Source organism: Rhyacophila brunnea, unplaced genomic scaffold, assembly GCF_057557595.1.
Source record: "Rhyacophila brunnea isolate RB1 unplaced genomic scaffold, BYU_Rbru_1.0 scaffold_134, whole genome shotgun sequence".
Classification (NCBI taxonomy): Eukaryota; Metazoa; Arthropoda; class Insecta; order Trichoptera; family Rhyacophilidae; genus Rhyacophila; species Rhyacophila brunnea.
In genome coordinates this window covers 786,875-800,018 of record NW_028232790.1, presented here as the reverse complement: position 1 = coordinate 800,018, position 13,144 = coordinate 786,875, and the positions used below count along the sequence as shown (strand labels likewise).

Sequence of the window (13,144 nt, the reverse complement as noted above, 5' to 3'; positions counted from 1 at the left end):
CATAGCCCGTAGAGGACAAAAAAACGAAATAAGTGGACAAGGCGACAAACAAGAATGTTTGATGTAAATTTACTAATAATCATAAATGCAGGACAGGAAGAAAAAACATTAGACAAATCTACTTCTTCGAAAGCTAGACGTAACGATCAACAAGATAGTTTGCTTAAATAAGCGCCAGTCCAACGCACACAACCGAGAGGAATGCAATCAGCTTGTATCATTGTAATCAGCAATATTACTAATCTTATCGCCTAAAGATCCTTACATAACCTTTTGAACCAACATGACATGGGTAGGTACTATACAACCTTGTAATTCCAAAGCAGTGACACAATATCGTCAGTCAGACATTAAATCCACATTTATTTCACAAACTTGTATGAATAGATGCATTAGTCCGCTTCTGCTTCCTCTGTGTCGTCATCGCAGTCCAGAACGAGTGGGATTATGTGGTACTGGATGAACATCTGATGCTGCCCTTCCTTTTCAATCATCTCCTGCACCAGCAACACTCCTCGAGAGTCACACTTCATAGCCACCTGAAAGTAAACAAAAAGCTCAAAGACTAGGATACATACTAAGATATAATGTACCAAGATATTTCTAAGAAAGAAGTCAACTCCAGGGATATAGCCGCCAAAAGTAGAGTAGAATAATGATGAATGGCACAAATACATGACCTATTTTCTTAGACTAATATTCTTAGTTGATTAATCATGCACAAGAACAATGCTGTACGGCACATGCTGTTCTTCGTTGTTCTCGTATAAAAATTTTATTCGCAAGAAAAACGCTATAAGGCACATACATGCTACGCTGTTCATCATTATTATCCTACAGGAATTATTGCTTATTGATTTTTTAATTAAGGATTATTTTTATAATAAATTATTATTCAACCGTGTACCCTGCATGAATAACTACATCTTTGAAATAAAATAATAATTTTATTTGTTTTATATATTCCTTAACATTTTGCAAATGTGCCATTCATTGTTGTTCGTTCAGACTCTACAATTAACCAAACCATAACAGTTTGGATACGCTATGGACAATCAGACAAAAATAATACACATTTTTTCAGTCGTGATTATTTGTTTTCATTGAATTAAGAATACATAATATTACAGATGGTACATGCATAGTTAGTTTTTGTAAATTCATTAAGCCCTGCCTAATCCAAACCGTAATAAGTTAAAAAAAAAATATTCTTGAATCTATAAAATATCTAAAATTATGTATAATCTATTGGCATAATTTTAGATATTTTGTAGATAGATGAATATTTTTAGAATTACGTATTTTGTCTTACGCAGGTTTAATTGAATTTTAAAAATTAACCAATACCAAGGCCTGAACAAAAACGATGCATGAGTGCGAGTGAGAAAGTATTCGGCACCCTTACAATCTCTGCGAAACGCGCTAGAGGAAGATAAAAGGTCTACATATGTGTGAGCTAGTTTCCAAAAGTATCGCCGGCAAATCGGGGCGAAACACTTCACATAGCGTCGATAACCTGCGAGCTCGTGCTGATAAGCAAGAAGATGGTATTACGTTTCATAGGTAAGTTGATACATGTTCGTGATAATTTATTTGTATATTATTATATATTTTAATATCAGTGACCTAGTGTTTCTTTAAAATAACTTAAATTATGGATATCTTTATCAAATGGTTGCATTTTGACCGCTTAAAAATACTATATAACGTAAAAAAATAGAAAATTATATTTTAATTCTGAGCGTCTAGTGCGAGCACTAGCGAAATGGTCTATGGTCTCTAATATTATAACCAAACGCAAGGCACGCGGCTTCATTTAGCAATGCAACGGGTGGCGTCTAGATGTATCTATAGTCTAAGACCAACACTATTTGCAATTTGTTGTAATGAAAACATACATATGACTGACAAAATTTAGTGTGCACTATTTATGTCAGATTTTAACAGCCTACCTCCACCCTTCGCCACTGAAGTAGATCGAAGTACAATTACAAACCTGGGAAGCCATCGAGGGCCCTCATGATGACCTGGAGGTGAGAGAACTTATAACGAAGGTTGACGACTTCGCCGACCTCGCAGAAAAAACTGTGCAACGTGTCCGATATCAAGGAAACGAGACAAAATTATCATCAATGTTAATACTAATATATTCTATAGGGCGTCATCAATTTTTCACAAAACTAGATATTATAAACTCCAGAAACATCTCACTCCAGGCTTTTGAAGAATAGTGTCTGATAAAAACTACATTGATACAGTAATATTAATATGTATAGTTTTTGGTTTTTATGTGTTGCAACTCGGATGCTGTCTTCGAGATCTAGCGATTTCTGTTCATTGTTTTCAAAGGAAAAAGATATTGTACGAAGAGGTAGGTAGGTTATTTGCAAAAGGCAGCAGCATCTCAGTCATTTTCACATGACACGTACAACTTTAAAAGTTGGACAGATACATATTTCCAATACATAGTAGACGTCAATTTGCATTGTTTTGGGCAATCAAATTTTTATCTCATTCCCCGGTTCCTGAATTAGATGAATTAAAATATCTCCTACCTGAGGCCCAACTGTGGTAAAGGTGAAATGCGGACAGTCAGAAGATATTCGCATCTGGATGACCTCGGAAGACTTCTCCAGGTCGCTGAGCACGGCCAGCAGCTGTGGTCCTTTCACCAGCTGAGTGGCTTGCTCTGACACGTCCCCGTCCCCTTTGAAGGACATCAACTCATTCGCTTCTTGCGTTTTTATTTCACAGTCTGTCACCACATCGTCACCGGTCAGAGGTTCCAACCTAAACAAACAAGATTTACTTAGCATGTAGATTGGCATTTATATTCTTTTTTTTGAAAAGGGACTTTTGACTATTTATGTAAAATTTAAAATAAACATTGTTTGCGCCGATAGTCATAAAACTTTTACCAAACATTCCCGACAATATACCCCTCCAATTGTTAATGTCAAAAGACACATCACCAATAATTGTTTAGTTACAATTCAACCGCCGCCGCGTTTACAGTTTTCAATCATAAACTCATTGCATGTTTTTTCCAGAAAAAACTTTATGGCGACATGTATACCATTGACTGTCCCACCCATGGCCCCCACATCCTAAAGTGGGCCCTCAGGCTAGGATCTTTGGCGGCCCCCCTACCTATCGGTTAAGTTAAAAGCAGTGTCACGCACTATATTAACGTTTTTCAAATTGTGTTTTAGGTCAAATTAAAGGTACTTTTACAGTGTATTATTAGCGATTTTTATTACATCTACTTTAATCATGGAGTTGTCGAGTATCGACACACACTATTAAAAATTACATTGCACAATCATAAATTAAAATGTCAATCTCCATGAATGATAATGGCGACTTTTTTTTAAAACTATTAACTCTAATTTATAATGTATATTTATCTCACTTATTTGATCAATCCACCAGGCCGGGCCCTCCCAAAGCCCGGGCCCCCAGGCTAGAGCCCTGTCAGTCCTCCCCTTGTGGGGGCCATGGTCCCACCCGTAGATGATAGACTATCCGCATGGGAGACGAACCTAGCATCTGAGGGCCTCGAAAATTGGGTAAAGCCAGAAGAGCATCATATCCCCCCTGGAGCCAGTCTCAGAACAGACTGAGAACCATGGAAAGGCGCACCCGAGACATGGTGAAATAGGGGTTCTTTGATGACCAAACCAGCGAGTGAGGTGAAATGCAAAGCATGGAGCACCTATTTTCATTCAAGGCTTGCCCGGTAAGCTACAATTTCGACGAGATCCTACAAGTCGAGGAAAATGGTGTTGCCTTTGGTAACTTCTGGAGCGACACATTGTAGCTAGTGAAGACCCGACACGACGAAGAAGATAAACTCATTAACAATTGGCAGAAACAAGTGCAGAGTGACTCGTCGCGAAAGCGATAAACATAACAAAAATCAAACCAAGTGTACGAGTGCGTGATCCGGTATCCACCGGGAGCGCTCCTGTAACCCAGCAGTCAATCATGAAAATATTAGTGCCTAGAATACATCCCTGTGTTCACTATTCTCCACAAAACTACAGCTTCCTCAAATAATAGAGTCCAATCAAAAATATCGCCAAACATGATTCATTTTTGCCCAAATTTTGGATTGTATACTTTCCGTAGAACCTCACTAATTGCACCAATGTAAGATAACTTATTTTCAGTTAAGTATATTGTTTCATATAATGTCGAATGTATAAAACTTCTATCTGATATGTTCACACATGTAAATAAATTGAAATTTTTCTTGGTTAAATCATATGCCAAAGAATCGGTGAAGAAGACTTACAAAAGGAAAAGAGGTCCCCCATTGCCCTTGTAGTACATCTTGAGACTGCAGTCCTCGGACGATCCGAAGATGTTGAGACATTCCGTTAGCACTGTCAGGTTGACTTTGAAGTCCACATTGTACTTCTCGGGCACTCAGTACTGGCTGAAGTTGGCCACAGAGATGCACGCGAAGACCTGCATGCACTTGCTCTGCTCGATCGTGAACTTGAGACCTTGTTGCGAAGCACAGAACGTGGCCCACTGTAGAGGATTAAAAAAATAGTTATTGTAGTGTTAATGGCATAAACCAGCGATTTCCAAGCTGGGAGGCGCGGAGGGTAGCAACGGGAGGCGCGAAAAGTTTAACACAATTAATGTAGCCACAGGCTTGCAGTTTGCAAATACATATTTTATAAAACGGCCGCTAGTTATAAACTACTTAAAAAACAGTCCTATAAAAGGTTGTTTGCAAACCTGTCTGAAAATATGGAGACTAATTTTATAATAGCTCACTTCAATACTATTGTGAAGCACGCTGGCTATCTCGTGATAAAATGAAATAAAAGGGTCAAATCGTAATGTTGAAATTTGAGGCAAATTTGTTATAAATATAAATCAATGCAAGGACCACTAATGCTTTCACTGAATTAAAAAGACAAAGTGAAAGTATTCATAAAAAAATGGAGCTTTGGAAAAAATAAGTTCGCCATGTTTCCACTTTTAAATGATTTCTGCACCAGATATATTGAAGCAAACAAAAATCTATTTACTATTGAGTTCTTGGTTAATTTTCTAATGCACTTTTCACATTATTTCATTAATAGTAAAAATGGTATACTTAAATGATAACTCCATTAACATTAGTGCACCACACTGCTCTTAACCTCAGCGATAGGTAGGTGGGCCCGCCAAAGATTCTGGCCTGGCTGCCTGCTTCAGGATGTGGGGCCCATGATAGAATCCATTTGTCAACGAAGATGAATTTGGATTGAAATTGATTGTGCTAATGAACAAGCACATTCATCGCACGAAAAACAAATTAATTTAAAAATTCATATAATATAGGTAGTTAGTAAAACATTGTTTATTTTTATAATTATCTTTTTACGTTTTAATTAAGTCGTATTCTTATTTGTCCGGTGGTTGTTTATTTAGTACAAATCTTGCAATCGAGTTTTAACTAACTTCCCGACTAGCTAGACATTTGAAACTTTTTGAATATATCAGAACACGATGCCAATGCATTCTTTTAATACTTTTAGCCATCTTTAAGTAGAATTGAATTCATTTTCAGTCAATTCTGTCTTGTATGAAAAGTTATTTCGGAAGAAATCCGTAATCCAATCCACTATTATTGGTTGCTAGGGGTCTGGGGTCCTAGCAACTAAATTATTAATATATACGTGTGTTACTATGGAAATCAATATGACATATCAAAATGACATTTCAGTATTATTTCTATCAAGTACAAATTTTTTTGATCGTTTAACATAGTCAAGTCAAGTCAAGTTTATATGATTCAACAGAAAATTTAAAAACGTTGTTTATAAAAAGTTATTTTTATCTTGTAAATATTTCATTTTTGTATAAGTACATTCTTGACTATTTAAAAAGGTGTCTGTATTATTTAATGAAATAAAAGAGGGGGAGGCGCCGAGATTAGTTTTTTTTAAAGGGAGATAGTAACATGAAAGTTTGGAAACCATTGAACAGTATTCTGGCATCAGAGAAATAAATTAATTTTTGTAATGGGATGTAATGGAAAAATGTCTAAAAATATAACCGTATATTTCAAAGCAATGAACATCCTACTTAAAATTGATCCTGATGAAAAATGGATGTAATTTTTTTAGTATTTTTTATCTTCTAAAATTGGAATCAAGACCTGAACAAAAACGAACCATAAGTGCGAGTGAGTAAGCATTCAGCATGCTTACAACTCCGCATAATGCGTTAGAGTAAGGTAGAATTTCTAAGGCTGAATTATATTCTTTGTAAACGTCGCCAGTAAATATAGATTTAACTGATTACATTCATTTAAAAACTGCGAGCTTGTGTTGCTGAAATTTATTGTTTTTGTGTTAAAAATAAAGTTGGTGGTACACATTTTTAGTTATTTTAGTAGAAAATATGGTTAACTATGATGTGTTTAAATTTGGAAGTCGTACTGATAAGCTACACGATGGTATAACGTTACATAGTTAAGTTCATAATAATAAAATCAAGGTTCTAGTGCATTTTGCTGAACGGCCAACCTTCCATGATAATCCTAATTCTTCACTAAATACCAAATTTATCTTTAAAAAGAGAGTTGAAAATTGAACAAATATGAGGGCATTGGTGACTAAGTTGAGTAAAATTTCAACTTAAATATTATGACAGAAATGTGAAACGGTTTGAAGCCAGATTCGTTTTATTATTTTATGACAATCCGGCCATAAATTGCGAATGTCCTCAAATATTACCAATATACAGTTTCACGTGACACGACTTTAATGCATTGAAAATAAATAACATGATATTCTCTAACACGTATTTAAATTTCTCTACACTCGAGAATCGCACCTACTTACAGTCACACGCAGAAGCCTACCTCCCTTATATTCAACATTCGGCAGATGAGGTTTCATTCACAAATGATCATATATTTCTATTCCCGAACAAATTATTGATAAGTTTTGTTCAAAGGACAGTAAAAATAAATTGCCATGATAGATCCTAAGCGGAGCAAATGGTCGTCCACAGGTTGGAGATTGTATTAAAACTTTTTCTAGGAGGAACAATAATTTATACCCTTTAATTAGTCCAACCTTTGTTTTTATGAAAATAATAATGACATATAATACACAGTCCATAGGATATACTCCAAGGTAGCTCAAATGCCTAAGTAACCTATATCCTTTCATACAAAGCAGTTTAATGTTTGATCCTGATCAATACACACATGAAAACTGCCCATATAATATACATTCGAACTCGGTTATTACGATCTCGGACATAGCAAGATCTCGGATGTAATGAGGAAATATGTTGATATTTTGGTTCACTGTTATAATGAGCAACTTATCGGAGCTTATACAGAGCTAAAATATCGTCAAAAATTTTCTTCAAACTGTTAATGTGTCAATCGTTTAAAAACATTTTGACCCTAAGCAATAGAATATGACCTGACAAGGTGACCTGCCGCCGGGATCGCATTACGTTTATGACATTAGTGTCTAATTAGCTACCTAAATGGTGTTATCGCTGACAAAATTGTTGAAATAAGTAAAAAATCCAAGGTTTGTGAACTTGTGACTTTTTTTTACTTTTTGTGTAACGTGACCCCTCATTTAAAAATAACTATTCTCTAATATAAGGAGTAATGCTTACAATGAGCAAATTCAGTCAGTCCCATCTTCCTCGTAATAACCAAGTTCGATTGTAATATAATATTGAATATTTACTGACCTCTTGAAAATTGATGGCCTTCAGAACAGAGCAGAGCATCTTCACATTGTTGAGAAGCGCAGTAAAAATGTATTCAGGACCTCCCAGAAATTCATCTTGCATATCAAACACCATCTTGATGTTTTATAAATTAATTGTCTGTTATTAATCAGTGTTTTATTTAATTCTGAAGCAAATCATCAATTGCATATATAGAATTCGTTACGGTACCGTACTGGATATGCGTAACGCTCTGCTCCACGCACTTCCAAGCACCCGCGAAATACTCTAGGCGAGTACAGACGTCAACACTTTGTATTGAAGCTCGGGACACAGACAGTTGTTTATCTTCGGAACAAGTCGGTGGATTTGGTCCGAGTGTCCCTTGATTTCGGCAGCGATACGCAGGCTGTCTTCTAGCGAAGTGATTGCGTCGGGTCTTCGATGATCTCGCACGCGCGTTCAAAATATGCTTGCGAATGTTGAATAGAACAGAAGGACATCGTCATCAGATACTGAAAAAAATGAAACAAATCCAAATTACTTGATAAGTTTTATAAAAAATTTGACAAGATTTTATTTTTAAATTAGCTTCTACACACCTACACACCATTGGGAAATTTATACGTATGCAGTTGGCCGTATCACAATTCACTCCGATATAATATATCGGAAATAGATGACTGCATAGTAAAGATCAAAACTGCAGAAGAAAATAGGTAGATACCTAAGTAGAGGTCGAATTACAGTACACTCTCAGTAATCCGCCGCTCGATTATCCGACAACTACTGTAATCCGCCGTTATTTTTACTAGTTGAAAACAAAAATCAAACTATAATTCGCCGGTATTCGATTGTCAAATTCAGTAGCCCTCCACGTACAAGTATACAACGCAGATGAGACGGGTTTATTTTGGAAACTTCTCCTTAGTAAAATGTACGTTCATCGCGAAGAAAGTAATGTACCAGGTTGGAAAGTGCCCAAGGACCGCATTACAATAATTATGCCGTGCTCCAATGCAAACTGGACACACAAAATGAAGCTTTTGGTCATAGGGAGAGCCATTCAAGAATATCCGCCTCACTGAACAACTGGTTGTGTGAAGTGATTTACTGTTTAATATTTAGTTAATAAACTTAGTTTATAAATATGTATAATTTAGTAAATACTTGAGATTATAAATAAAACCGTAATTTGCTAGTAGAAATTTCTCAAAAAAAACCATTTTTTCGAAATACCTACCTGTTTTAATTTTTAGCATATTTTGTATGTATGCACTATAATCCGCTGCTTTCACTAATTGGACACTTGTCTGGTTTTTGAGGTGGCGGATTACTGAGAGAGTACTGTACAATAATATCATAAATTTATATAAAATTCTGGTAGGTGCACTTGTACTTGAGTTGTACTTGAGTATCAAATATCTGATAATGACAGTGTATCAGAATATATTTGCTACCTACCTACAAATAAATAATAAATTAATGTTCTTATTGAATCTAATAAACTGTGCAATACTCATAAGAAGAATGCATAAAAGTCTCAATTCCATCACTTTCTGGTAAGACAGCTCACAGTGAACTGTGCTCTCGCGAAATGTAATGTAGGTATACAATTTACATGTACCTAATCTAAAGTTCTAGAATTTGTAAACAGTGGAATAATTTTGACCATCTCATTCCCTCCCATTGAAAACTTGCAACAGTTGAAGGTGATGTGATGGCACAATGCTTTCTGTGTGATGCCAGTTTATAATATAATACAGATTAGGTACTAGAATTATTTTAAAAACCCAATAGGCACCTAGGTATATTGTATTGAAACAAATTCATTTTATACAATGGCATGACATCATTGAAATGAATTCCAAACAATATGCTCTATTTATAGATGTGATGCAGGTCTCAGACTAAAGTTTGCTGTTTTTTTTTTACTTATACCCATTGGAATGGTCTGAGCAGAGAAAGCATTGTTTGTTCAAAATAAAATAAGAACATTCTCGAAAAAGAGTGAAAGAACATGTACCTACATAAATGTAAACATATTAATATGCTCCAAACCAATTTGAATGAATTATGAATAAAAAATATACAAGCAGTCCTACCTACATAGTACATAATTTGTCTCCAGAAAATATGAAAGAATGTTGAATATACAAAAGTAGATAAGAGACTATGAACAAATAAATTCAATTGCATCATCTTTATCTGCATGGGCAGTTTACTCGGAATTTAATATTACTTATACCTGTAAAGAATGCCTCAGTATAAATTTGTCAAACCAATCTTGGCTGCTTGAAATTTCTTGATATACCTACCTACCTAAGTGACCATACGTCGCGTTTTTAGGTAGCCCATCCCGTTGTCCCCAAGCACAGCTTCGGGAATCCGAAATGTCCCATTTTAAGAAAGAGAGCAACCCACAGAAACAATTGGGACATATTTGAATAGGCGAATTTAACCAATGGATGTCTTGATTTAAAAAGGATTTATTAATAAAACTATTGTATCCAAGATACAAGAAGTATTTAACGCTTATTCACTTATTTCTAACTACATTACACCGCAAAAAGTGACAGAATGGAACACTGGGAACGTTTCAACCGAAAGTCGTTGGGTGGAATTGCTCAAACACGTTCCCACCAATAATTTGAATCATAAGAACTTTCGTATAATTATTAATACATTCTATGTCCGCCCAGCACTACTGCACTGGTAGAAAGAGTATTTTGTCTTATAAATAACTTGTGGATGATTAAAAAAAACACAATTGCAAGTCGCAGTTCTTAAAGCAATGTTAATTACCAAAGCAGGTAGATTTTAAGAAGTTCTGCAAAGAATTTCATTCTTATTTGAAATCAAAACCAGATAAACTTAAGCATACTTTTAGTCCTCACAAAAATATAAGATCACACAAATTATTTATTTTCACGTGTTCATTCCTGTTCTTTTCATTATATGTAATAAATAAAAATTATGAATGCGTGTTTTCTTGAATACACATAGGTATTACCAAAAAATTGTCAAAAAACCATTTGGGTTGGGTACCCCTGGTGAAGACGGCTAACTTATTCTAACAATTATAATACTTCGATATACCTACCTAATACAAACATGAAAAACTACCCTCGATAGCTGCCGATAGCAGTCTTGTGTATAGAATAGATGTGCTGGTTTTAATAGCACCTGTACACGTGCACGGATTTATTGGCACTAATAACTGTTTACAGTGTCTACCGTACAGGCGGGATCATTCTCATATTTACATTTAAACTGGGTTTATTAGAAGTTAATATACCTATATATATTATATAATATATATAAAAGTTTACGTTTTAGACGATTCTTTCTCAAAGTGGGCGCTGGAGGCTTTCAGGGGAGCAGTAGAAGGCTCAAAGAAAATTAGGGGGCGTTAAGGAAATCTAGAGGGGCGACGCCAAACAAATTCTATCTTTAAAAATCCGACGGAATCTAGACACGACTCCACTTGAGATACATACCAGACTGGATGTTGGATCCTTTTTCAAATGTCAACACAGCAGGATCATCCCAGTTAGAAGAACTTATAGAACTGACAACAAACGAAGAATTAAAAATTAAATTCTAGAATGGCTACCAAGAATTTTGGCTGCAGAAGCGAATCTCTCTGTACCCTGGGTTATGGTCGGTTGTCCAACGATTTCTGATAGCATTCCCATTGTCGTATTTGTGTGAACGTGGATTTAGTGATGTAGCAACGTTGTTAACTAAAAAGAGAATTCGGCTGCAAGTTACTGAATGTGTCGACTTATGGCTGTTTTGCTGTTTTAATGTTAATTCGAGCCTGATATTAACAAACTTGTTGAAACGTATCAGATTCAATCTTCACATTAGATAAGTTTTAAATTCAAAGCCTTCTTTTCATGTTAATAAAAATACTTCTAAATATGATAAAGTATGAGTTATATTTACTCTCATTAAAACATTCTTTGATCTCAGAAATAGGATATGGGTCAGACCATTGCTGACTCAAGTAGAAAGCCGATACATTTACAATGACCGGTCCTACTTTTTCAGCCCCTCCCGTTGTCTATGTATGAACTGTTGCTTCATTGCTTGTCATTATTGTATAGAGTGCTCATCCTGACGTGTCTGTCATGTTCACACAGGGAATGGTTTGATTTGAATAGATAAGTGATACATGATACATAATACACTAGCATAAACACACCTTCTACAATAATGTAATGCATAGATCAATGCTACATATTTTTTGGAAATGGAGAATACCTGAGTCATCTGCGCTTTGCCGATGACATAGTAATTTTCTCGCAAGACTCAGAAGACTTCCAAAGCAGAATGCAGGAACTCGCTGAAGTAAGCAACAAAGTATGTTTGAAAATAAATTTAACAAAGACGAAAGTCATGTTCAACTGCTTTGCGTGCCAAAAAGAGATCCTCATCAATGCCACTCAGCTCGAACAGGTGAAAAGCTACATCTATCTGCGACAAAAAGTGTCTACATATGGATGTATATTTGATGAAATTGTTTGCAGAGTCAAACTAGGCTGGAGTGCTTTTGGCCGCCTGAATTAGGTCTTCAAAAGTGACCTTCCACTGTGCCTAAAGCACAAAGTGTTCAACCAGTGTATGCTTCCCGTGATCACGTATGCGTATGAAACATGGACCCTAAGTAAAAGAGAGATCCAGAAACTTAGAGTAACACAACGTGGTATGGAGGATCTCAATGCTGAGCACAACGCGAAAGGACAAAAAGAGGAATTTTTGAGGAGAGTTTGCGATGTAATAGAGTTTATTAAAAGCCTTAAATAGAGATGGGCTGGACACATAGCTCGAAGAAGAGACAATCGTTGGACAAATCTAGCCATCCAGTGGCATCCAAGAAGTACAAAACGTCCGCAAGGTAGACCTAGAGGCCGCTGGATCAATGAAATGATAAAAGTTCTGCGGAAGTACATGGCAACGCAACGCACAGGACCGAGAGAAGTGGAAGGAGTGGATAGATTCAGGCTGATGGATGATGATGATTTATTAAAAAAATATGTGATTTTAGTTTGTTTACCGGATTCTTTTAATGATTTTCTAATACCTGTTTAAATTCCGAGCTTTGAACCAATCCTTATGTTAACGAAAGCGAGCGTTTCTTTTTAAATAAAATTCATGCACCGATAATCCGCAAACCGGATAATGGGGAGTTAGCTGTAACTATTTTTTATTATACAGTAAGTAGCACGGGTTGTCAACCGGGTCCGTACCGCCCACTAGTGGGCGGTACGGCTTCCGTGGTGGGCGGTGGGTGATTTTTGCTTTTTTTTGAAAATTTGGCTTCACAATTTTTGTTTTTCGGCATAGCTTTAAACACATTGTGATCGGATTAACTTTTTTCATTGCTGCATTTAGAAAGTAACACTTGCCTAATTGCAAATTCTTAGAATTT

General features: G+C 35.8%; 1 pseudogene; it reads right to left on the bottom strand.

The window, feature by feature from the left end:
- Nucleotides 1-392: 392 nt before the first annotated feature.
- Nucleotides 393-7,842, bottom strand: LOC147076042 (cell cycle checkpoint protein RAD1-like; annotated as a pseudogene).
- Between the last annotated feature and the right edge of the window lie 5,302 nt (nucleotides 7,843-13,144).